The 23,997-nt window shown below is 42.8% G+C and overlaps 1 long non-coding RNA gene across 1 annotated transcript; it reads right to left on the reverse strand.

Moving 5' to 3' along the window:
• On the reverse strand, positions 1 to 23,987 carry LOC127535924 (uncharacterized). The gene is made up of 3 exons (XR_007944855.1): positions 23,454 to 23,987; positions 21,205 to 21,298; positions 1 to 561 (listed from the first exon to the last, which is right to left on the reverse strand). It is a non-coding gene; the product is annotated as an uncharacterized LOC127535924 (long non-coding RNA).
• Positions 23,988 to 23,997: the final 10 nt, after the last annotated feature.

Here is a 23,997-nt window from a genome sequence, read left to right on the forward strand (position 1 = left end):
GATAGATATACTTTTATTGTTGAAGGTACAGGAAGGTTAATTCAGTCTCAGGGCATTTACAGTAGACTGACTGCACATGTCAAAGAAATCACAGGAACACTCTTGGCCCACAGTCAGTGGGAAACAAAGACATCCAGCAAAAGAGCTTTTCCTCTCCCAGGTAAAAATCCCTGAACCTAGAGATGATCACAGTGTCTTTTGTTTGGAAACTTTCCCTTATCCTGCAGTTGTAGAAGGGTTCAAAAACGTGTACTCTTTCAGTGAACAAAGCCACATGCCTGAAGTATGCCGCAAACACTGAAGGTGGAGGAAGTTTATCTGTCTTAGTGTAACCATGAACTCCTCCCTCTCAGCCCTGAAGCCCTCTTCCAGGATGGAGTGAGATGACATGGAAACCGCTGCATGAATCAGTGACATGAGCACATCTGGGATAATCCCTGGGCTTCGGGATTCAATGGAAGTTGTCGCCATCCAGGGCAGGCTTGTGCACCACCTGGCACCAGGTTCTGCTGGTGCCATCTTTCTGGGTAGCAGATGCTCCATCTTCATTCTGCGACGCATCTGCACATCACAGAGAGAAACAGAAAACAATGTGACACTATGGGCTGTTTCTGCTGGCTGTCACAGACAGTAAAGTTGCTATGCATTCAACTGACAAATATGTATTGTAGCGCATAAATCCAGGCAGAACATGACAGAAATGATTGACTTAGCTGGAGAAGCTCTTCATAATGAGAGATGAATGAGGCAAACTTAGTGTCTCGATATGGAGACATGCATGTGACTCATCAATGCCAATTATCAGCATATTTCTCAAACACTTGAGCAGGTCCAGTTTAGGCTGCTTGTATCCTGACTTCTTGAGAAGCATAAACTCTGTGTGCCTCATTACAGGGAACATTTTGTTATGGTGGCTTGTTTTTTAATTTTCACTGTGACACTAAAGTGGAATTAGAGAGGTATGAAGGATGTGCCAGAATTAAGGAAATTGGCAGCATAATGGAAGAAAATATCACCTCCTCATGGTTAAGAAGAAGGTGAAGTGCTGTTTTGTACCACGGTTGAGGTAGTGAAGTGAAGAAAGAGATAGTAGACACACTTTGCTGGTGCCACTCTTCAATGGAAGAAAATACAGGGTTAAAAAAACTCTAATGAGAGTGCAAAATGAGATGAAGCAGCATCCAGAGCAGCACTCTCCGGCGCTGTCAGTGGCATGGGAAGTGACTGCGCATGAATGAGCCAAAAGGAATGGGAGACTGGCATAGCTCTGTCTTAGCAATCAGCAGCATATCCATCCTCTGAACAGTATGAAAAAAGTCAGCTTTAATGATCTTTAATATATTATCACCAGAAACCCGGCTGTGCGCCCCGGTGCACCAGCCACAGTTGGTGGAGTGAAGGTGGAGGATAATAATGTAAATGGTAGCGGTGTAAACACCACGTTAATGATAGACTCACTCCATCACTAGGAGTGGGCACAGGCTGGCATAGGAGTTGTAGTGCAGTAGAATATGCGATGGGGGCAGCCCTCCACCTCCTATGCGTGGTGGCTCTCCAAGAAATACAGGTGTAACTGTGTATTACCCAGCATGGTGAACGCACAGCAAGTGGGAGTTTGTAGCGGAGAAGATGTGAGGATAAGAGGCCAGGGAAGAAAGAGCATCAGGCAGCTCCTTTCATTTATTCACACCTGACAGAGAGAGAGAAGCAACCCCAACCCAGGTGGGGTGCCTTGAATAACATATGACCAGCATCTGAAACTGCTTGTGTATCAACGTAGCCATGTGGAAGTGCTGAAATGAGGCATGCAAGGAGGGCAGATTGAGGCTGGCGGAGAAGCCAAGTATAAACACTGTCTCCCCATCATTTGTGTCACCTGGGTTGGGAGAGAGGAAGCGTCCCTCCAGGCAGGGTGCCTCTAATCACCACACGTATTATAACTGAACAGCCTGTGCTTCAGTATATTAATAGAAGCCCACTGCTTACGCTCCTACAAAATCCACAAGACAAACAGAAAAGTCTGAAGCAAAGGGTCGGCACACGTCTCTGTTGGTCCTGAACCCGGCAGAGTGAAAACGTCTGAACATAGGAACTGAACTGCTGTCAAGCAAGTCAGCAGGGAAAGCACTGACTGAACACAAAAGATGTTCAATCAGTGCTTTGGTTAGTGGACCACTGTTTTGAAGCCTCAAGTTTGGCATTTGGGCATTGCCATATTTTAAAACCTAGTAAGACGTTAGACAAATCTACCTGAGAACCGACACCGATATGTTAGCCGCCTGTTAGCCTAAGGTAGCCTCATCATAAAACATGCCCTCTCACATCATGTATTTTACTCTGAATGGCACCATAATTTACAAAATGAGCACCACCCTACATCGAAGGAGAAATGGAACTCATCAGGAAAATGTTTACTGAGGTAACAAATCAATCAAGAAGTTCTGTCATTTTCTCACAGACTTTTCATACAATGCAGCTCCTTTTTTGCAATCAGAGACGTCATCCCCTGCTGGCTGTTACAGAGAATGCAGGTTAAAGTCACTTCTGCGTTTCAAACTGAGAGGTTACATCCATCTTTTGTATAAAGCCTACTGCAGGGGTGTCAAACTCATTTTAGTTCAGGGGCCCATATACAACCCAAACTGATGCCAAGTGGGCCATTTTAACAATATTATGCCTCAGTTTATCATTTACACTTGCAACTTACAGATCACAGTGTATCTACAAAGGCACAAAACATTCAGTCACAGGTATCTGGAACTGAACGATATAACATTTTAGTATGTCTTCAAAAAAACTTGTCAAGATCTAGAAATTATTCTAAATTTACATTCATTTCCACATCTGTGTAGTAATCCTGACCACCTGAACTGACACACTATTAAGGAAGAAGGTGAAGTTATTCCCCTGCCTTGTAAATGTATAAAATGTATGCATAAAAAATACATAAAAGTTGTGGGAGTACATGAACAGTAGGATTCCACCAAACCAAACTCTGTTGTACTGAAGCTATATTGCACAATGTTCAGTGTGTTTCAATATTTTCACATTAAGTATTCATTTTCACCTCCGAAAAAAATGGCAAGTCGTTGCCCAGGTAGAGTTCGAAACAGATAGTCAATCTTTAATCTTGCAAGGGGAGACGTGTATGTGTATACATAAACACACACGCACGCACGTACACACACGCACACACATATTATATATTACCTACAAAGGCAATATAAAGCATATGATTCCATCCCTATTGACATAATGATAGTAATTAGACAAATTGCCCAACATGCACTTCTTAACTCCTATGTGCCGGCTTTATGTCTGTAGTGCTTGCACTAAGGTCACTCTTCAAAACTGGCTTAGAGTTAGTGACAGCACAAGTCTGAACTGCATTAACAGATGGACAAGAACAAGATGCTAGCATGCTAACATGGTGACAATGGTAAACACTGCAGCTGCCTATTGGTACTGTCACTGTGAGGTTGCACCACTGTGTTAGACTCTCATTACTAAAAGCATCTCTGTGAGACATGTGGAAATTTTATCAATAGCATACAAACTGGAACTCATTAGCTGATTGTTTTCATTTTACTTCTCTCATATTTTAGTCCACTGGAAAGAACTGAAATAGACATAATGGCCACTCCTACATTATACGTCCAAATTGAATACCAAGCCAAAAATGTCACTGAAAATTTCACTTCTTTCGTCTTCTCCTTCCTCTTTCTAAGAACACTGACCCTCTCTCACTGACCATAATACTTTGTCTGTTTGCATATGTGTGTTGCATAAAGTGCAACCGTGTGGTCTGAGGTTCGTTTCTTTGCTGCCGCAGGACCCTGGGATGAGTCACTGTGTTGCCGTGGGGACACTTCCTGCTCTCCTCATAAATATAGCACAACCTAAAGTGCAGAAAAATGTTCCCTTTTTGAAACTGGGCAAAAAATAAAGAGAAAAGATATGTATGTATATGAATATTTCAGCTTTTATATAAGCTCTGAGAGAGCGAAGGTTTGCTGTGGAAGGGCAATTAGAAAGGTTTATCTCAATGCATGGTTTGGAGAGGTGTAGATGCACTGGATGTATTTGTGCAGGTGAGAAAAGTTTTTAAGCGAGAGCTCAAAGTTCATATGAGTCATGGAGATAGTGTGCTTTTTTTTGTTAAATAAAGGCAAAGAGGTTGGGGGAAAAAAGGAGAATGTATCCGTGGGCATCGCCTCAGGGCATCACACTCGAAGTGCCAGAGAGAGAGAGACAGAGGAGTAGAGGAGCACCCTGTCACCTATCAATCTCCACTCTTCAAGTTTTATTTGTTTTACTGCTTTTTTTCCATCTCCTGTTTACACAAATTGTTTTCCCTTCAACCTCTCCGCTTTTCAAATTATGCGTCGCTGTGTGTGAAAGTATGTTATTGTTGTGGAAACTCAACAGAGAGGGGAGAATGAGTCCCCCAAGCTGCAAATCTCTCTTTTTGTCTTTAGACTGTCAAATGCCTTCTTTTATACAGCCTGTTCAAGCTGTGAATGTTGTGCCCTTATTCCGCCTGTATAGAACATGTGAACATGGAATGGGGAGGGGTGTGATTATTATTATTATTGATATTATTATTATTATTATTATTATTATATTGGGAATCTTTGTATTTGTGACACACTGGGCCAGCATTTCTGTCTATTACTGCAAGAGGCCAAAAAATACTCCCAATCCAAACTGGGTTAGGGTTAAAGTAGACTAGTTTGCTTTAATGTCCTGTTTATATTCTGGCTTTCTCCAGTTTATACCCTGGGGTAATATTTAGGCTTTTAACCATCGAAGGCCAGGTTATACCCCACTCTCAGGCACACAAAATATTCAAGGAAACAGGTTTATGTTTTTCATTTATTTCAAGCACTCCTCACATAGTCTTGCTCCCTACAATATGCAGTTTTAACCACTTAAATGCCCCAGCAAACCAAACAAGTGCAGACTACAAAGTACAGGTTATCATACAAGATGGAATATTTTCCTCAGTTCAATCTAACTCAGCTGAATTTGCCTTTCCCCCCTCAAAAAGGAGGTGTGCAGCAGGTTCGTTACCCAAATATTTTTGGCATAAGAAATAAATTAAATGTTCATATTATGCGTTAAACTGCCTATTTCACAATCAGGGTCATCTGTGTGTCACCTGGGGTCAAAAATGAGGTAAAAAAATAATATTTATCAAATATTTTGGTTGCATTTTCTCATTTTGGTTTTAGGGAGTCACAGTTTTACAAGCACAATATTATTGGAAATCTTGATGGGTTCTGACACCAAACAAATGTCATTCACATGTAAATGTACAAGTCTCTATTGGGTCCAGTTTTGAAAATAATGATTTAGATTCTTCATATTCTAACGCACAGTGATAAAAGAAAGCTTTTCTAATGAATATATTACAGGCAAACATGCAAAGTCAATTGTTTTGATCTAATATAGTATATAAAATTTAAAAAAAACACTTTTTTTGCATAACTGCAATTCTAATGATTAATAATAATGAAAATTTTACTCAAGTAATGTACTTGCTACATATCTGTATATCAGCTGATAAAAATGGCTACTCTGTTAGTATGGGCACGAGAAGACAATTAAAAATGATGTCATGCAGAATACTGACTGCCAGAAAAGCAATGCCTTGATGTTTTCTGCATGTCTTCACTCAACATACTGTTTTACACACTCCAATACAACAAATGCAACATTTTGGAAATACTGAATTTTAAGAAAAGTATGCCATGTGTGAGCATCACATGAACTTATATCTGGGGGGAAAAATGATATTTTGTGTGTTTTAACAGTTACAGAATTTTTACATTTTCATAACATATTCTGCTATTGAAATTATGATAAATTCAGAAATATAATGAAGGCAAAATGTAATAATTTTCACAGTACAAAATTTGCATTATCTCAGTAAATTGTAGATGGATTTTAAAAAATTTCCGCTGTACAACTGTCGTTATGTCTAGTAGTAAAACAGTGTAAAGCATCATGTTGAGAATAGTCTTGATGTGGTTTACCAGTTATTTTACCACCCAAAAAGTGATACTCCTGACTATGGAATAGCCATAATAATAATAATAATAATTGTGGTTCGATGTTGTTCTTTTGTGCTGCATGTTCTTTTTAAAAATATATGTTGGAAAGAAACTCTGGACACATTAAATACAGAATTATTTATGGAGAACACAAGCAATGGACCATTCTGGACTAGGCAGGTGTAGTCTGACTTAGGTTATAATTTACCCTGGGGTATACTTTAGCCTATTTCCGATTATACTGATAAACTAGTAGCTTGACAGGGGGTTATTTTGGGATGCTTCACAACAGCATTTTTTCATGCAGGTAAATTTTTATTCACTGCACAGTAACAGTATAGTTTATGTTCAATGGATCGTGCCGATAGTACTGTATGCTCTGTTTTTTAGGTGCTCATGTGCATCTGCAAGCATTTGTCTCTGTGTTGGAAATTATCTGTTGTAACCCGACAGAACAGACGATGGAAATCAGATTCAGCAGCACCAAGTCTTGGTGATTCACGCTAACCACGGCCTCAGAAACACTTGCACAATCACATTTCCGCCAAACCGGGTGAGAAAGTCAAAAAATCATTTATAGTCTCTACCCACTCAATCCTTTTCACAGTCACCGGGGATTCTGAAAAGATCACCAGTCAGTCAGTCGCAGGGCCATCACACAGACAAACGCTCCCTCTCACAGTCATATTCACATTCAGACTCTTACCTAATGATGCTTCCTGAAGTGTGGGAGGGAAGCAGCATCATGAGGAAACCCATACAGGCTGGGAATCGAGCAGTGTGAAGCACCTGAGCCACTATGACACCTTTATGGGTGAATCTATTTTTTTGTTAAATCAGTTTAAAAAAATATATGCTTGGTCTTCAAATCATGCCAGAATAGAAGCTGTTATAGCGTTGACGTTACCAGCAGGATGGCTCGTCATCCAATGACACTTCGATGAAACTGCTGATTTGTTGGCTGCATCACAGCAGGATGCTGTTAAATGCAACTTATAAAACAAGTGAATAATCAGCCTAATAGCACTTTGAAGATTTCAAGTTTTTAAATGATGGGAATGTGTTACTCAATTGGTGAAGATGTTTTCTAAATTTGCTTGTGTCTTTTCTATTTGCACGTTCTCTTAAAATGCAGCACGTCGGGTTTTCAGGGCCACCGTACGTTTCCAGGTTTCCAGTCTTTGTGCAGTGCTGGCTGTAGATTAGCATTCAGACATGACAGAGGTGTCAATCTTTTAAGCAGGAAGAAAGCGAGTTGGCAATTTTCTGAAAATGTCAAACTAATCTGTTGCTTTTTAAAAAAAAATCATTTCAGCTCCATTATTTTATCCTGGCATGACTTACACCACTTACAACAAAAGGTAAACAGTTCAATAAATATATAAAATTAAATTTAAAAAAAAAACTCCTGGAAAAGATCTTGTGTTTGTGATCTGGGGACACTTAAATGCACCTGCCTCATATTACAGCAGATGACACTGTTCAGACTTCAGGTTTTATGATAAATGAAAACATTTTCTTATCATGAGTTTCTTTTAAATTAATGCTTAATAAGAAATACAGTATGTGTATATGTTAAAACAAGGCTGTTGCTGTTATATATTTACAAGGTCAGCTCAAATGCCAGCACAAAGATCAGTTCTCCCTCTTTTCCCTTGTTGCTGACAAGCTACTGGTGTCTGCTTTCTCCACTTCGTGGGACTGAGGGGGACAGATGGAGGAATCCCTTCTTCATTGCCCACTCCTGCATTAGTTTTCATCCCTCAGGGGGTCTCACATCTCCCTCAACACAGAGGTATTTTCAAATTAAATACTATCTAATGAACTGCAAAACTGGCCCCCACCCTCCTGTGTGTGTGTGTGTGTGTGTGTGTGTGTGTGTTTGTGTATTTGTGGAGTATATGGTGGCGAAGAGCTGCAGAGAAGAATGAGAAAATGAAAGAAAAACTGTGTGAGAGATTAAAAGGAAGAGGTATTTGCATTGCAATCTAGTGATTGCACAGCCTGTGTGTGGCGTCATGAAGCGTGTGTTCGTTAATTGTATATCTCAGCAGTTCTAATTGCTTTAATTCCCTGTAATTAATCAGTAATTGCAGTGAGGAGCCACGCACAGCTTCGCTCTGAACGCAGAAGAACTTTTCAATATGGAGTACATAAATATAGATGAGAGAAAGGAACCAGCGGAGATGCTGTGGAAACAGATGAAGAAAGAGAAAGAAAGAAGAAAGGATAGTGAGACAGACAGAAAGAAAAACTACTATATTTAGTATTCTCTGAAAGGCCTGCACCATGAAGTATATGGCAGGGTCTCATTTCTCATTAATGTATTCTGATGCGTATGAAAATGAGAGATTATGGGTGAAAGTGGAGCAGTCCCTGCAGACTTGCAGCAGTGCCGCAAATAAATCCCCACAACTCAGAGGAAAAAGCGATTTTATTGCATAGACACTTGAAGGTTGGTCCACAACACAGCCACGCTTTTCAGGTGGCAAATTTACTGCGCCGCCTGTTTGAGACTTTGGGATTTGGTATTGCTGTCTTTTACAGTTTTACTTGTGCAAAGGTCTTGTGCATGTGTGCTCACAGGAAGGGTGTGGCAGCTGTTTCCAGGGAGATCCCTGTCCCATCAGTCCACCAGAGAGCAGGACAGGCAGGAGAATCCCTCCCACTCACCATACTGTTGCAAGGTAATCCCCTCCTCCGTCTCCCTCTCGCTCTCTTACTCCCTCTCTCTCCCTCCTCACCTCCTCCCAGCCCCCACTTCCTACCTCACTCTGTCCCCCTCATTAATTCCCAATTAAGACAGCAGCCCACCCACCCACACACCTCCTTATTGCACATATTGCACATAAATGCTTTTTCTGGTCAGACTTTTAATTTACTGTGGTTTGAGCTGAGGGTAGCAGACTCACTGAACTGTGTGAATGTGTGTGTGTGTGTGTGTGTGTGTGTGTGTGTGTGTGTGTGTGTGTGTGTGTGTGTGTGTGTGTGTGTGTGTGTGTGTGTGTGTGTGTGTGTGTGTGTGTGTGTGTGTGTGTGTATGCGTATGTTGTATAATGATTGCTACTCTGTTCCTTTCCCCAACCCTGGATGAAAGCAAACCTTTGTCATTCTCGATCGTTTTTTAAATGAGAGTCGGTGGCTGGTCTTCGGTGACCTGCTGTGCCCCTCCCTCTCCTCTGCCGTCTAACTGCCCCCTTGCACCCCTCCCCGCCCGCACCCACCTCATAAATGGCCCTGGTTCCCTCATAACAAGCTGGATTCTCATAGATCTCCATCAATTTGTGTCACACCAGGGATTCCCTGAACAAAGATGCCTTTGCCACATCACCCACAACATCTATGCATTATTAAGGCTAGAAAAACAGCCTGCAAAGTGTCTGCTACAGCCTTGGTTGCAGAACTAAAAGATACAAAGCATCAAGAAACAAGAAGACAAAGCAGAGAGAAAGACAGAGGGAGACAGAGAGACTAATGATAAAAGGCCAACATTTTAAATGCCGATGTGGCCATGCGTTCCTCAGTATGTTAGTGATGTGACTGTTAAGCAGAAAGCTTGCTCTCTCTATACTGTGTTCGTTCATTAAAGAGATTTCCCAAGATGCACCTCATCCACAAGCAGCTCATATCAGTGTGTTTGCGTGTTGAGCCTTGCGCCGATCTCTAAATAGTAGCACAATACTATTAAAATGCAACTTGTCAAAAGGCTGTACTTTGAATAAAGGACATTTAAACAGCCTCATATTAAACTCTTGAGAGTCCTTAAACAGCATCGTGCTCTGTGCCATTCACCACTGCAGCAGCTGGCACAGTTGTATATTAAGATTCACTGTATGTCCAGAAAGTTAAAAAAACAAAACAAAAAACATGCCATGTAACCTGAAAATCCCTCTAGGGCAACAATTCCCCTTTAAACTTAATTTATAATGCCATGATCTTTGAAAAATCATACATGATTTATGAGCCGGAACAGCTTTCTGTGGCACCATTACAAACTGGACAATCAGCCTCTAATTTGGGGCTTAATTAAAGGAAGTCAACATGAAGAGGCTCCACTGACAAAAAGCTGAAGAATATGTTAACTCAGAGGATGCTTCATTGAGTATTTAGCCACTAATGAGTTTCATTTAACGGCAGCACCGAAAGGTCAGAAACCTCACCACGGGTCCATCTTACCATAAAACAACTGTACAGATGCATTTTCCACCACTGTGGCAATGCAGGATGGATAACAAAACCACAAAGGGCAAAGGACAAAATTAGACAATAGAAGAACATGTGTGTTTTACCCAGGAAGTGTAATGAAGGTGACAGTTACACTGAAGGACTCACTGCTGCTCCACATGTCGCTGTGCGGCCAAAACCACAACTGAGTGAGTTTAGTAACATGACGGCAAAACATATATGCACTGAAAAACGGCAGCATCTGTCATTTCAGCAAAGGCCAAAAAACAACATATGTTCAGCCAATAAAACCCAACAGCGATACTGATTATAGTGGCAGAAAGGGGAGGTCAGGTGACAGTATTAGGAGGAGGTTGGGGTACATGGATGGGACAAAAAAACATCAGACTTTTACATGGGAGGTGGTGGTTGATTTCCCATTAGCAACAAGTACATTTGTTTTTCTTATAATTGTAATCAGTATTGTAAAGAAGTCGTTTTAACCCAAACTGTCATGTTTTCCTAATTGTAACATTTAGAATTTAAAGCTTACATGTTGTAATTTTGACATGTCAGTTGCTTGTGTTTGCTTTCCTGCATATACGATGTCTATTCCACTGAAAAGGTTGCCCCGCTTGACTGCTCCGTTGTTTGTTTTTCCAATTGAAAGGTTAGTTTGGGGACAGAGGATATCTTTTTATGTTGTACCCCGTGAGGCAAATTTGTAATATGTGATTTTGGCCGATATAAATGATATTAATTTGACTCGACTATCCCAGTTATTTTGGTGTCGAAACAGATTCATATTTTGGGATGACAGGAAGGCACAGGCAGAGATCAGAAAACGATTCTATGCCATTCTTTGGGGCAAATTATGTATTTTGTCATTTAATCTGAAGTAGCTGTTGATGGGCTGTTATCGCGATTATACACCTTGTTGGCTAACCCCTCCTCTGATCTGGCCCTGCCGCCTCACACGCGCACACACAAAAACACACCTTATTGAATGCACAGCGCACCGTTACCTTCCCAACAGTCGCAGTAATAAGATCAAACTTGCTCGGTGAAACCCAACCTTTGTTTTATCCGATGGAAGCATGAAATGAGATTCTATTAATACCCGCAGCCCAATTGGGCTGGCTGGCTGACTCCCAGCGGAGGCAGCACTGAAAAGGTTAGGTGCGGCAATTACGCAGGTGGAGTTGCAGAAAAGATGGGGGTGAGAAGGAGATGATTCTGCCTTGATCACTGGCTCTGAACAAGGTGTTATCAGCTGCAGCAGGGAGAAGGGTGGAGGGAGGGAGAGAGGGAGGGAAGTGGGGGGGTGAGGAGGGGAGGTGGGATGGCTGCCAGAACGGAGTTAATGACTCGCCTTGTTTTTTGAAGCGAGGAGTTGCCTTTTCAAAGGCAAGGCAATTAGACGGGGACTTGTTCGGTTGTGCTTGGGCTACTGCGGTGACTTAGTAAAGCTGTCACCTACCGGCCAATCAAGGGTGGACAGGAGTGATTGGTAAAACACCGACACAGTGACGTAATGACTGCGCTGTGTACTCTGGGTGCATCGTAACATATCAGAGCAACTTCTTCTGGGCAAACACACTCTTTGAACACATATTCCTCCCACTCATCTTAACGAACAAGTGCGTGTTAATGTGTGACCGCATGCACACATGATGACATGCACACAGTGAAGTTATTGTATGTGTGAGTGTCTCTACACATTCACACAATGTATGTGAGCCACAGGTGACGCATTATTGGAACCCTTCAAATCTCATTATGCTGCCTTGCTCAAAAGAAAAGAGAAAACGGCGAGAAATTTGCCCCTACTCGCTCCCCAACCTCTCTTTTTGTCTCTTCGGATTATCCGGTAGCAGCAGCACACCCACCATTAGTTTGCTGCTGCTGCTGACCCCAGTCATTCATTTAATTGGCTGTTAATTGCTATTCTCTCTACAAGACACAATGTATATGTGCAGCTATATTTAGGCTCGCCCCTCGATGGCTCTTCATGCTAAATTACAACTTTCAGCCAGGCGTTGAAGGGCCCCATTGTGGCCTGTCGTTCTCCCCCTCTGTGACTGACTGACAGGCTGGGGAGGGGGGAGACATCCCTCCCTCCTTCTATCCATCTCTCCCTTTCTTCTCCTCTTCTTCCCTCTCGCTATTAGTTGCTGTACTGTACAGACTGACACCTGGATCAGACTGCATGTCAGTGCCTCTGTCCTCATCTGTTTGACACAACAGCAGCAACTTTTCATCTGTTATTAGGGACGTCTGAAGACTTCACCCAGTCTACATCAGCTTTTCATTAACCTCTGTCTGGTGTGCTGAAGGAAAGAAAGGCTTTTTCATTTTGGAAGGATTTTTACAGCGTCGGCTGTTAAAGTGGCTGTACAAAAACCAAACTGGGGAGTATTTTATCATTTGTGTGATGCACTAATTTCTCTTCATCTGTCTATGGAAATCCAAAATCATAGTATCCTGATGTATAATTTAAAATAAGCGATTAGATTCCCCAAAACTGGTTTGTTTTTTGTATTTCTCCACCCTCGGCTGTCTCTGCACATCTACTTCAGCAGACCAGCTGCATCTGAGTCATGTAGGATTGCAACACACACACGCACACACGGGAATGTTTGTGACACAGATGTGAGTTTGATAGATGACATGGGCCAACTGCTGAAGTCACACAGTGGAAATCCCAGATTACTCACACCCCCCAATCCGTCCCTCTTTCTGTTCTTCTGCCTTTCTTTCTTTTGCAAAGTCTGTCTTTTTTGCACCAGCGGAAGAAGCAGAGACGCTGTTTGTTCAGGTTAGATGAAGACGGGAAGGGAGGGAGAGGGTGAGGGAAGTGGGGAGGGGAGTGGCGTGAAAGAACCTGTGGGGGTGTGGTGAGGTTGGTGGGGGTCCTGATTTATGGCTCTGACTTTTCATTTGTAATACCCTGATTATCTCTGGGGAGCCGGGTGGGAGAGTGATGAGGGGGGAACGAGGGGTGGAGGCCCGACGCTGGTGAGAGGCCTGAGCAGCTTAATAATGTGTACATGCCCAGAGCAGCGGGGGGATATAAGGCAACAAAAACGCTGCCCTCTTAAAATGAGATGGGGAAACGCTGGAGCAGAGCAAACCTCCCGTTTCAGCAGATTTAATTGTAAAAGAGCAAGTCTTTGATTTCGCCTGCGAACCACTTTTGTTCCCGATCATGTTTTTGTCATCATTAAACACCTCTGCACCTTTTTGATAGACTGAATCTGATGAAGACTTGAAATGTTTCCTTTCTTAGCTTTAGCAGGATGTGACTCCAAGGAGACAGACAGTGATGAGATAATTAGCGCAAAGTCTCTCCTAATGACAGCTACTAACGTTAGTCCCACAGACGCAGATGTGTCATGCAGGAGCAGGGATTCATGCGGTTTGCAAAGTGGGATAATCTCTCCTCTCACTATTTTCTTTAACTAAATAATTCACCAATCAGGACAAACTGTATTGTGGAAGTGATAATGCTACTTCTGTGTGAAATGTGACAGATGATGTCTCTTTCACACATAAAACGATTTGCAGCGGATGAGACCACTTTCTGTTACAACCGCTTTGCTCGCTTTCTTTAACTCACGCTGACACTGATGCGCGCATGCACACACGCAGCTGTTGAACACACAAAAAGGTAAGTTCAGGCCTGGAAATAACACCCTCATCATCGCTGCAACGGTCCTAATAATAATCATCACAAGATACACTGTTGTTATCGTAATCAGATCTGCGGTGGTACACAGCTTTAACGAAATGCAGCATGAACCCTGCTCATAATAATTGGTACGGTTGTGCACGCACGTTAGCCGGGAGTGCATCTCCAGTTTTCACATGGTGCTATTATCCCAGCACATAATACCTTGCTGATTATCCATTCAACAAGGCGTAGCTATCGTAACTGTTATGATAATAGCACGCGTGGCTGTGATAATCCACACTACCGGTGCTCTTTCTCTCTCAGATGCTAATGATGATAGTGGGTGGTCATATACACAAACAGCAGTAGCTGGTGGGGAGCTTCTCCTGGTTCAGCAGTGAGTCAATTGAACGGCAGACTGCTGCGTAAATCCATTTGACCCCACACGGGCCGGAGCACCGGACAGGCTGGCGAAAGGTCAACATTGGTGGGGGGTGGGGGGGGCCATCATGCGGTTTCGTCAACTCCTTGTCGGGTCTGTGGATCATATCACAAGCTTTGATTAGCTCACTTAGCTGGATTGATTAAGTTAAAGGGAGACACCTGTTTACCCGACGGCTCGCTAATATGTTGCCATGACAACAGCCGAGGGCCCAGTGTCTCCAGCTCTGTCTGCCCGTCTCCCACTTCCTCCTTTAGTCTCCGTGTTTATTCCTCCGCTGGCGAGGCTCTTGCTCTGGTTCTCGCAGCACACACAGATGTCTCTCCACTGAGTTGCTCCATCTGAAGTTGCTGAGGTAAGAAGATCAGGTTTTCCACTCAGTGGAGCGAGAGCGCTCTCACCTCTTCCCCACGGTCCACCCAGCAGCACCTGTGTGTGTGTGTGTGTGTGTGTGTGTGTGTGTGTGTGTGTGTGTGTGTGTGTGTGTGTGTGTGTGTGTGTGTGTGTGTGTGTGTGTGTGTTTATGCGTCTGTGTGACATTTTGGGTCCTGGAGAGGAGGAGGCTGCAGCACACAGGTGCATTTGATACGTTTATAAATCCACTGTGTGTGTGTTGTGGGATTGTGGAAGGTATAAATCATCTGGCTTTTAAAGTTCTTGGCTGGTGGATCAGTGGATGGATTTTTCAACCAAATAGCCGCAAACAAAAGCAGTGATAAGCAGGTGTAATTAAATGTGCTGGTTCAGGTGGGAAATGCTCAATTTTACTCTCAGCGTGATACAAAAGTTTGCAGAAATGGACACACCAGAGGCAGTTCACTTGGCTGTCTTGTGTTCATACTTTGTCTTCATCCTTTTCGCCTCCCTCCCTCTCCTGTTCATTCAGCTCCCTCCTTTTCTCACCCTCCTTCACTCTGTTTCTCTCTTTCACACCTTACATCCCATGGTGGTTGACATGTGTCTCACTAATGTCTCTGACTCTGTCGCTCCCGTTCTGTCTCACGGCTCCATTTAGGTCAACTCTCGAACCTGAAACAATGTGACGGTCTCCCGTCTCGCACCCTTTTACATATCTCCCTCTCCTTCATTTCCTGTGCTGCCCCTGTCTTTTCTCCTTCAGTTGTTTCAGTTTTTTTCTTTTTTACACATGAGTTGTCAGTCTGTAGTTGCACTTGTAGTATCTGTGTTTTGTTGATCTGTCACATTTCGTCTCCTCCTCTTCTCTCCATCTCACTCCTCTCTCCTCAGCTGTTTGTTTCTCCCCTTGACTCTGGCAGACTCATTATCTTTGTAGAACAGCAGTGTGCGTTCGTCAGCAGTGATTAGCAACGTTTCATTCTAACATCGTTAAGGAAAGACAGTTTGATATTTGACGAATGAAGATATGGCATTCTCTAATCTTCCAGCGTAAAACTGTGTCACAGTAGATAGAGGCTTCGGTTAAGTTTTCCATAACATTAAAGCTCGCATTGATCATAATCCAATTAATGAAAAAAAAAGAGAGACGGACAAAAAGGACAGTGGGGAAAAAAGAAACGCTTGCCTGAATAAATAGAAAGAAATCAACTGTAATCAAATTGCTGAGTTCTCAGAACTGATGAAGAGTACGCATTTAAAGATCTAATGGAAATTCTTGCTGTTAACATAATTAATTTGCAGCCCTTTTGATAAGTGGTAATGACTTGGAGATTATTGGTTTAAATTAATAGTTTTGTTGTACAGCTGCAGCAGAGGAGAGAAGTTGAACGGGGGGTGGGGGGTTGTAAAGGGGAAACACGATCCTACTTTCAAAGTTCCCGAGGAGATGAAGCAATGTTTTTAAAACACAGTAAGACAATTAGACTCCTCTATAAACTAATTACTGCCGCCTTAATTCCTTTTCAGATTAAACTGGAATTGTAATAAGACGTCTCAAAGGAGATGTTTGTAAGCAGAAAGGAAAGACACATTTGTAATTAAAGGTGGAATAATGTTTTTCTCATTAAACAAATATTTGCACTGGAGATAAAGGTGCACACATCCATTCCGAAGGCACTTGTACTTCTCTCTGTCTCTCTGTTTCTGTGACGGTGAATTAGAGGAGATGTTGCTTTGCATCGCCTCCAGAAACAGACTTGCAGCCTGCTAACAGGAGGTGAGCCAGTCAGACATCTTCTCTGACAAGATATTAGGACACGATCCGATGAGTGAGGATTGTTTTGCTCTGAGGCTAAAAAGTGGGACACTTAACTTGCAAAAAAAAGAAAAAAATACAGGAACTTTTCTTTTATTCCTGCAATGTTATTATTGTGAGAAAGCGCTGGTAATGTTATTATTGCTCAGATCCACCGCGGGCTTTTTCCCATGCTGTCAGCTAATGTTGATGATGCCCTCTCCTCGGTCGCCGCTCCGCACACAAACAGCGTCGCCTCTGATGGACTCAAAACAACTAGTTTCAGCACGACTGACTTTCTCTTATCATAATTTGATTATTTTAATGATCTTGTTACTGAACCTCAGACGCAGCACTTGCATACGCCCTGAGGGAAGCCATGGTTGAACGCATTGTATGAATCTCACATGAAGCTGGGGAAATGTCCAAGGGTGACAATATACAGTGGTGTGTTTATCCATGTGTGTACGTGTGTTAATGTGTGCATGTAAATGTGCTCGTGTACTAGTGTGCGATTTTCCGTGGACAAACACAACGCAGCAGCAGTGACCATGACCACGCCTCCTGACACAGAGAACAAGATGAAGGTTATGGAAAACTATTTGCATAAAACAGCCCAGTGCACTATTAGTCAAACACCAGAGCCAGAGGGGGCTTGATTGTGGCGTTTTATCATCGCCTATTGAGTTATCTGGATTAATTTAACGCATTTAGGCCTGTGTGTTTTCCCCAGCTCGCAACTCTCCCGTCTCTTCGTTAGCGATAATTACACTAAGTGGGTCATCTCCTTCTGAGCTCCTTTTTCTTTTCTCACTCCTTACACAGCATTAGCATCTTTCAACTTTTTGAAACAAAGTTTGGCAAAAAAAATCTAATGATATAAATGTCGTGATTCACTCTGCATTCTGTGGATAAATGCCTTGAAAAGCAGGCGGTTGACTCAGAAAGTGGAGGAGTGGAGCGAGAGAATAGCAGGGTTGAAGTAAAGGTTTTGAAACTCACCTTTAATTTTATTTTTCTCACACATTTGAGCTCTGAGTCAGAAACTTGTGTGTGCCCCGGCTGCTTTAACCCACGTGGGCACTGCTGGTCAGTGGAACGACTAATGCTGAGCTATAAAATACTATATCACAAGTCATGCTGGAGCAAATTTAGCAAAGTAGGACAGATTATGTAACAAATGCCAATATTTTATTCCTGCGGCACTAGAAAATGGCTACAGTGTGTTTCTCAGATCCTTTACAAGCCGTTCCACTGAGCAACACAAACACTTTAAACAACTAATAGACAATGGAAGGAATCAAGCGGTTGCCATGGTAACACCAGCTTCAGAAATCGAGGATATACCGGTGCCTTTGATTGTTATCAACAGTTTTGCATCAGATTGGTTTGATCTGGAAAAGCTCAGTTCTACTCCTTTCCAGCTAGCCAAGACTACGTCTGTGCACCAGACCACGTCCCCAATAAAAAAATAACTGAGGTGAGATCAAGAGAACAAGACACAAAGTCAGGTTGCAGTCTTGCCCATGAGGTTGACAGACTGAGCTCGAGCAGAGAAATCTCACAGAGGAAATATGGCTGTTAGGTCATTAGGCAGCTCATTAACACATTGTTTAATTGGTGTCTAATTGATCATGGATGTTTTATAAAGCTGTGAACCTCAGGGGTGTGTGGCGGCACCAGCAGACTCTCAGGGGAGCCACGGAGTCAGATATGAGTCTATGAATAGACTCACAGTGTTGATGTTGCTCCACACAGCTGCGTGAACCACTCAGCCAAAACTTTAACTGCTCTTAGATTTCGGTTTCTGTTTAGTCAACCTCCAGATTAGGTTTCTACATCACAGTGATTCATAAACGGACGGTTTATTTCATTCTTCGCTGAGGATTTAGTCACCACAAGACAGGAACTTACAATGGGGAAAATGTGAGCAAATAGATGATATGAGGAGAAGCCAGACTAAGGATCAGGGACAGAGGGGCTGCCTAGTTTTAAGCACACTTTATTCTTTTTTACTTTTTTTGATATGCACCAACACAGTCCTCAGTTGTAGTGAAAACCTCTCTGTGGACCAGATTAGCATCTCAGGTGATAAAGTGACTCTCTTTCTTTTCATGTTTCCTGTCATCTGCCAAATACTGATGATGACAAAAAAACACACACAGGTGCTAAAACATTGATTTCAATTAGTTTCCTTCAGTTAAAATTTCTCACCTCCCAGATAAAACAAACTCACAATGTGTGAGCCATATGCCGAAAGCCCTGACTGTACGTTTCCTACGGGGTTCTAAGCTCACATACATAATCAGTGGCCTCTGCATGAAAGTCTTTATAAGTTAATGGAAGGCATGAAGAAATGCACCCCTGCATCACGTTTCTGGCATATGCCTTCTCCTATTTTTGTGCTTGTTTTTTTCATTTGAAGCGCTCCGCTATCTCCTCCTGTCATTTTGTGACGAGAGCTCACCTGTGAATAATTCATGAGGAGCAGCACATACGATTACACTGGTTAAAAGTAATGAGGCATAGCCATAATAAAAGGTTGTCTTGCATTGTTTTACCAAGTGTCGCTCACACACCGATGTCGTTGCCGGCCCTGAGCTCACATGAAAGCACATCCTTGTCGCCCTGACAGAGCGCAGCGTTAAGAGGGAAAACAAGAAAACACAACCGCGGCCTGTGGAGCAGGTGGTTGGAAAACAGGCCCCGCAGAAGCCTCCCGCCCCCCGGCACAGCGGTGTGATCTAGCCCAGGCTATGAGCTGTCACTGGGGGCTTTTCATGTCTGAGCTTGGGAAAGATCAGTAGACTCCCCGTCTGAGCTCAGAGCCCTTTGATAATCAATGGAGCTTACAGTGGTGCTTTGTAACGACAGCGACCGTTCATGGCCCAATCAAACTGCACCGCTGTCCTCTCTTGTTTGTTCCCAGGATTGTGCAGGCTATTTCCTGTTTGACGTAAAATGAGGCCTTGTGTTTTATGAGCATGTCAGCGTTGACAGCGACGAGATGCATCGGCATTACAAAGCTCCTCCTTTTTGAGTCTCGGTACAATATCTGTTTTCAGCACAGCTCGGCATTGTTGTCTGTGTAGTTGGAACAGATGTACAAGGCTGACATAGTTTTTTACATAACCTGTACTTACACAGTGGCTTTGGAGGCAATGAATGAACTTGTTCATGACACAAAAAGTATTAAAGCCATTAGTCATCCCATGTCATCTGTCAGACTCTTGAGAATTACAACTAATCAAGTATTAGGAAAAATTGCAGCCAACACTTTCAGTCGTGGCTGTAATCTCATTCACTGGAGTGAGCAGCTGTGATAAGCCCGAATTTTTTCAAATTACACTCAGGTTTTCTCTTTAAACAAAGTCCTTATAAACTTTTCTGACCTCTCCTGCCCCACAATGCATTTTGTCACTATTTATATGCACTCAGTATGTTTAAAAACTATTTACTTTTTAGTTCTACGTTTTCCTTTTGTTTTTAATTTAACACATTAAACATGAATACTGTCACAAAAAAACAACAACACAAATTTGCAGAAGAAAAAAATGGAATCTGGCAAAACTGTGACAAATTATTGTACCCATACCTCAGAAGCTCATTTGTGTATTTACCAATATTTTTTAATAATGGCAATTGTATCGTCGGATTTGGCATTCAGACTGTTTAAAGCTGCACATTCCAGTGGAAAAGAACTGCAAGTAAGCATACTACGGTTCTGAAACCAGGAGGCAACTACAAAACTTTTGACTACCATTAAAAGAGCAAGAGAGAGATAGTGAAAATAAATTTTGGGTGGGGTATCACTTTATATCCTCAGGACCCTTGAATTAATGAGACTGACTAATTGGCTCGACACCAGGAAGTAGGAAAGAAAAACACAATGATTTCCAAGATGTCGAACAATGTGTGAAATATGTAATTTCAGGTATTCTCCAGCTCCAATCTATTTTGGTTACACAAATGCATTATTCAGTGGCTGTGAATCTAATTAAGAATTGAACACGCACAGATGGTGCTCTTGACCTCTTGTGAGTGCTGTGAGTTGTATGTATGTGCGGCAACAACTGACACACGTGTCTCTGTTTGCATGTGAACACACAGTACTTGGGTGTGTCCATGAGTTACTGTGTACACTCGAAGAATGTCTTTTACTATGCTTGGCAAGGATGTGCCATTACATTTATGTTTCCGAAGTGTGCATGTATGAATATACATTTCTGTGCATGTGTGTGGCATGTAATCATAGTGTGACTTATATAAAGACAGACTAAGAGAACCTGTTCATTTGCTGTCTCCCCCGATTGGGTAGAACTAGTTAAGAAGCCACCGTGCCTGTAACATTTTGACATTTCCAATGCTCTGACTGCATTACACACGAGTTTGTGGGTGTGCGTGTGTGTGTGTGTGTCTTCCCCACTGCTTTATGATACCCACTGAACAGGACAAACAGTACAATGGCACAAATAATGCGTACAGAGTGAGAGAGAGACCAAATTAATGGACGAAAGAGAGGGGAGCACATTGATTGAATAGGAGAGATATAAAGAGCCCACGTAGTGGAGGCACACAGTGTTCACTGTGAGCTCAAGCTCCCCAAGGTTGTTTTGATATTTCCGAGCCACTTCCTTCAATCCGGTTGTGTCTGTATAGTAGAGCAAAATTGATTTATAAGAGCACATTTATTGCAGGTGAGTGTGTGTACTTGTACCACGTCCACTTCGGCGTCCACATCTGGCTTCATGTCTTGCGGTTCGCACCAGTTGCAACTGAACTGGAGGCATGCAGGGACCATCTTGAAAAAGCTGCATAAAAAAATGCAGAAAGATTCAGTTTTTACATTGTTAGGTAGATCTTTAAATGCATTCTCTACGTTTTACACTTCGAAATGGCAACATCAAAAAGATAAAAGTGCTCTGCTTGCCTACAGCTCCCTTTCTTTTATTGCCATCCATCACTCTTTCCATCTCTCTCCTTGTCGGCATCAGCCTCCACTCTTCTCATTTAATGTCTGCTGTAGGCTGGCCAGATCAATAGTCTAGGACAAACATGCGCACACATAAACACATACACACATTCATGCTGACATAAACTCAGGGAAAAGAACAAACTGCATGCACACCTGAAAGGAAACTATCTGGGCCCTTCAGGTATAATCACACAGGCTCTTACTGTAAGGATGAAGTTGTTTCTCACCAGTGTTTGACACCAATACAGCACCTGATTGTTGAAGACAGACAGAAATAGACAGCCCAAAAGCAAAGAGCGACTAGAATAGAGAGCAAAAGGGAAAGAAAAAAGATATTCCAATAGGTAGACTAAAAACCATCAAGCCAGCCAACCAGCTGCACAGATGGGCTACATTCACACAGACAGCATCAGCCAGAGAGCGCAGGGCATGATTACCATCCTGTGAATGTGCATGAGCAGAGTGGAGCTGAGGTGAAATGACTTGTGTCATGTCTGTGGACCACTAGCGGATGATGGCCTCGTCACACATAGCCCCAAGCAGCCCGCATGCAAACCCTGCTCGCCCGTTTGCGTAAAAAACCTGATTATGGCTTTTTAGCTTTTCAGATTGTCCCTGCCGCTCGCTCAGCGGCGGATGCACCCAGTCACAGTTACTCAGTCCGGGCCTCTGGACGATTAGGCACCATCTCACTCCAAGCATGACCGATTCTTCTGCTCCCCTCTCTCACACTCATCGCTCCCTGGCAGGGTCAGGGTACAGACAAACTGAGGACTTCATTCCTTACGCTTCTGTCGTTTAAATCAGGTCGGATGAGTGTCATCCTCCCCTCCCCTTTAAGAGCCTGGTAATCTGATTCTTTCTACTCATGCCTCTATCCGCTCTCCTCTTCCTCCAACTCTCCCAGTTTATCCCGCAACTCTGTCTCTCTGTCTTCATCACGGTTATGATTGAATTATGCCCTCTGGAGTGTCTCTACAACACCAACAGGCCTATGTTTCCCATCCATGTTGTCCGGGCTGTTCTCTCGCTGCCCCTTACTCTACAGGCTTGCTCGCCCTATCCACCCCGGTCCTGCCCTGTCACCTTGGATCACAAGGGGAGAGTGAGGAGAGGGGCAAAAGAAGGAAAAACAAACACTGACTTCACAGCAGCTTTTTGCCTGCAAAATGTACATGAGTGTAAATATAGCAGGAATGAAGAAATTGTACGGTTGTTTTTATCTGAAGAGCAGACCTGAATGTTTTGTTTCTGCCTCTGTTCTTGCTTTAAACTTCCACACCGCAATTAGATGTTAGAGATGAACAAAATGGGTATTTTCCTGCCATCTGTTGCCTTTGCTCAAACTAAACCAGATATAGTCACCGTTACACACTCGCCTGCTTCCCTGCGCTTTGTGATACATACAAAGGACTGACGTGCGTTTGCAGCGGCAGATTCAGGCAGAGTGAAGTGTGAGGGGGGTTGGGAGGCAGAGGCTATCCAAACAGACTGGTTAGAAGCATGTTGTCTTAATTATGTCTGACAGTCTCCTCAAAGAACATGAATAAAAAGCGTGGAGCCCCAGACCTGGACTCATACATAACGGTTTAGTGTAACAAGTGTGGCTTGCACTTCAGACACATGTAATTAATGCACAGATAGTGCAGAGGGGGTGTGTGAAAATGTGTTCAAGTAAAAAATATAAAGAAATGTCTAAGACCCAATCAGATGGGGCATCATCTTTTGCAACATACTACACTGTTCGTACATCGGAGGAGAAAGTAAATCTATTCTCTAGTTATTCTATCGATTCTTCCACTTTATAAGACATGCTCCGAGAGCAGCACAATATTTGGTCCATTGTGTTAAATTCTTTTCAGAGCTTTCAGAAGAGAAATCTCTTTTTTCCCCTCTTTCTTTCTCTCCAGAATCGCAGGCGACGCTGAGTCGTGGCCTTTGATTTTCATCACACTTTATCAGGTTGACCAGATAGTCCTTGAGTGACTTACCTTTACTACACTCGCTTCCTCTCTCCCTTACTGCCGGGCGCTCAGAATAGTCCTGTGCTCGTTTCCAAGGCAACCAACGTGGACCCTTGTCCAGAGAGGGTTGACAGACGTTGAATAGAAGAACATGAAACAGTGGCTGCTCTCGCAAAACGCCCTTTGCTTTTATTTATAGATTGCAACCTTCTCTGTAAGATTGTGCGATACAATGCAAAAGCGCTAATGAAATGTAAGCTTTTTTATTTATTTATTTAATTTCAGGATCTGTAAAGTCTGCTGCCTGGTGTAATGTTTTCCCTCACCAAACGGATGAAGCAAACTAGCTGCAGAATAAGCCGCAGCCCCCCGGAGGCAAAAAGGAGACTTAATTTTTGCCTCCCCTGGGTCGGCACACCAAGTAAGCTCCATTAATGTAAAGACAGAAATTAGAGGCTTACAAGAAGTGAAAAAGAAAAAGAAAACTCAGTGGGCCAGCAGTAAGAGAGAGCACCACGATCAGTTGTCTAATTAATCTGTTGGCTATGCGATGTCCAGGGAGCGGAGAGGG

The sequence above is a fragment of the Acanthochromis polyacanthus genome, chromosome 10 (genome assembly GCF_021347895.1).
Source record: "Acanthochromis polyacanthus isolate Apoly-LR-REF ecotype Palm Island chromosome 10, KAUST_Apoly_ChrSc, whole genome shotgun sequence".
NCBI lineage: Eukaryota > Metazoa > Chordata > Actinopteri > Pomacentridae > Acanthochromis > Acanthochromis polyacanthus.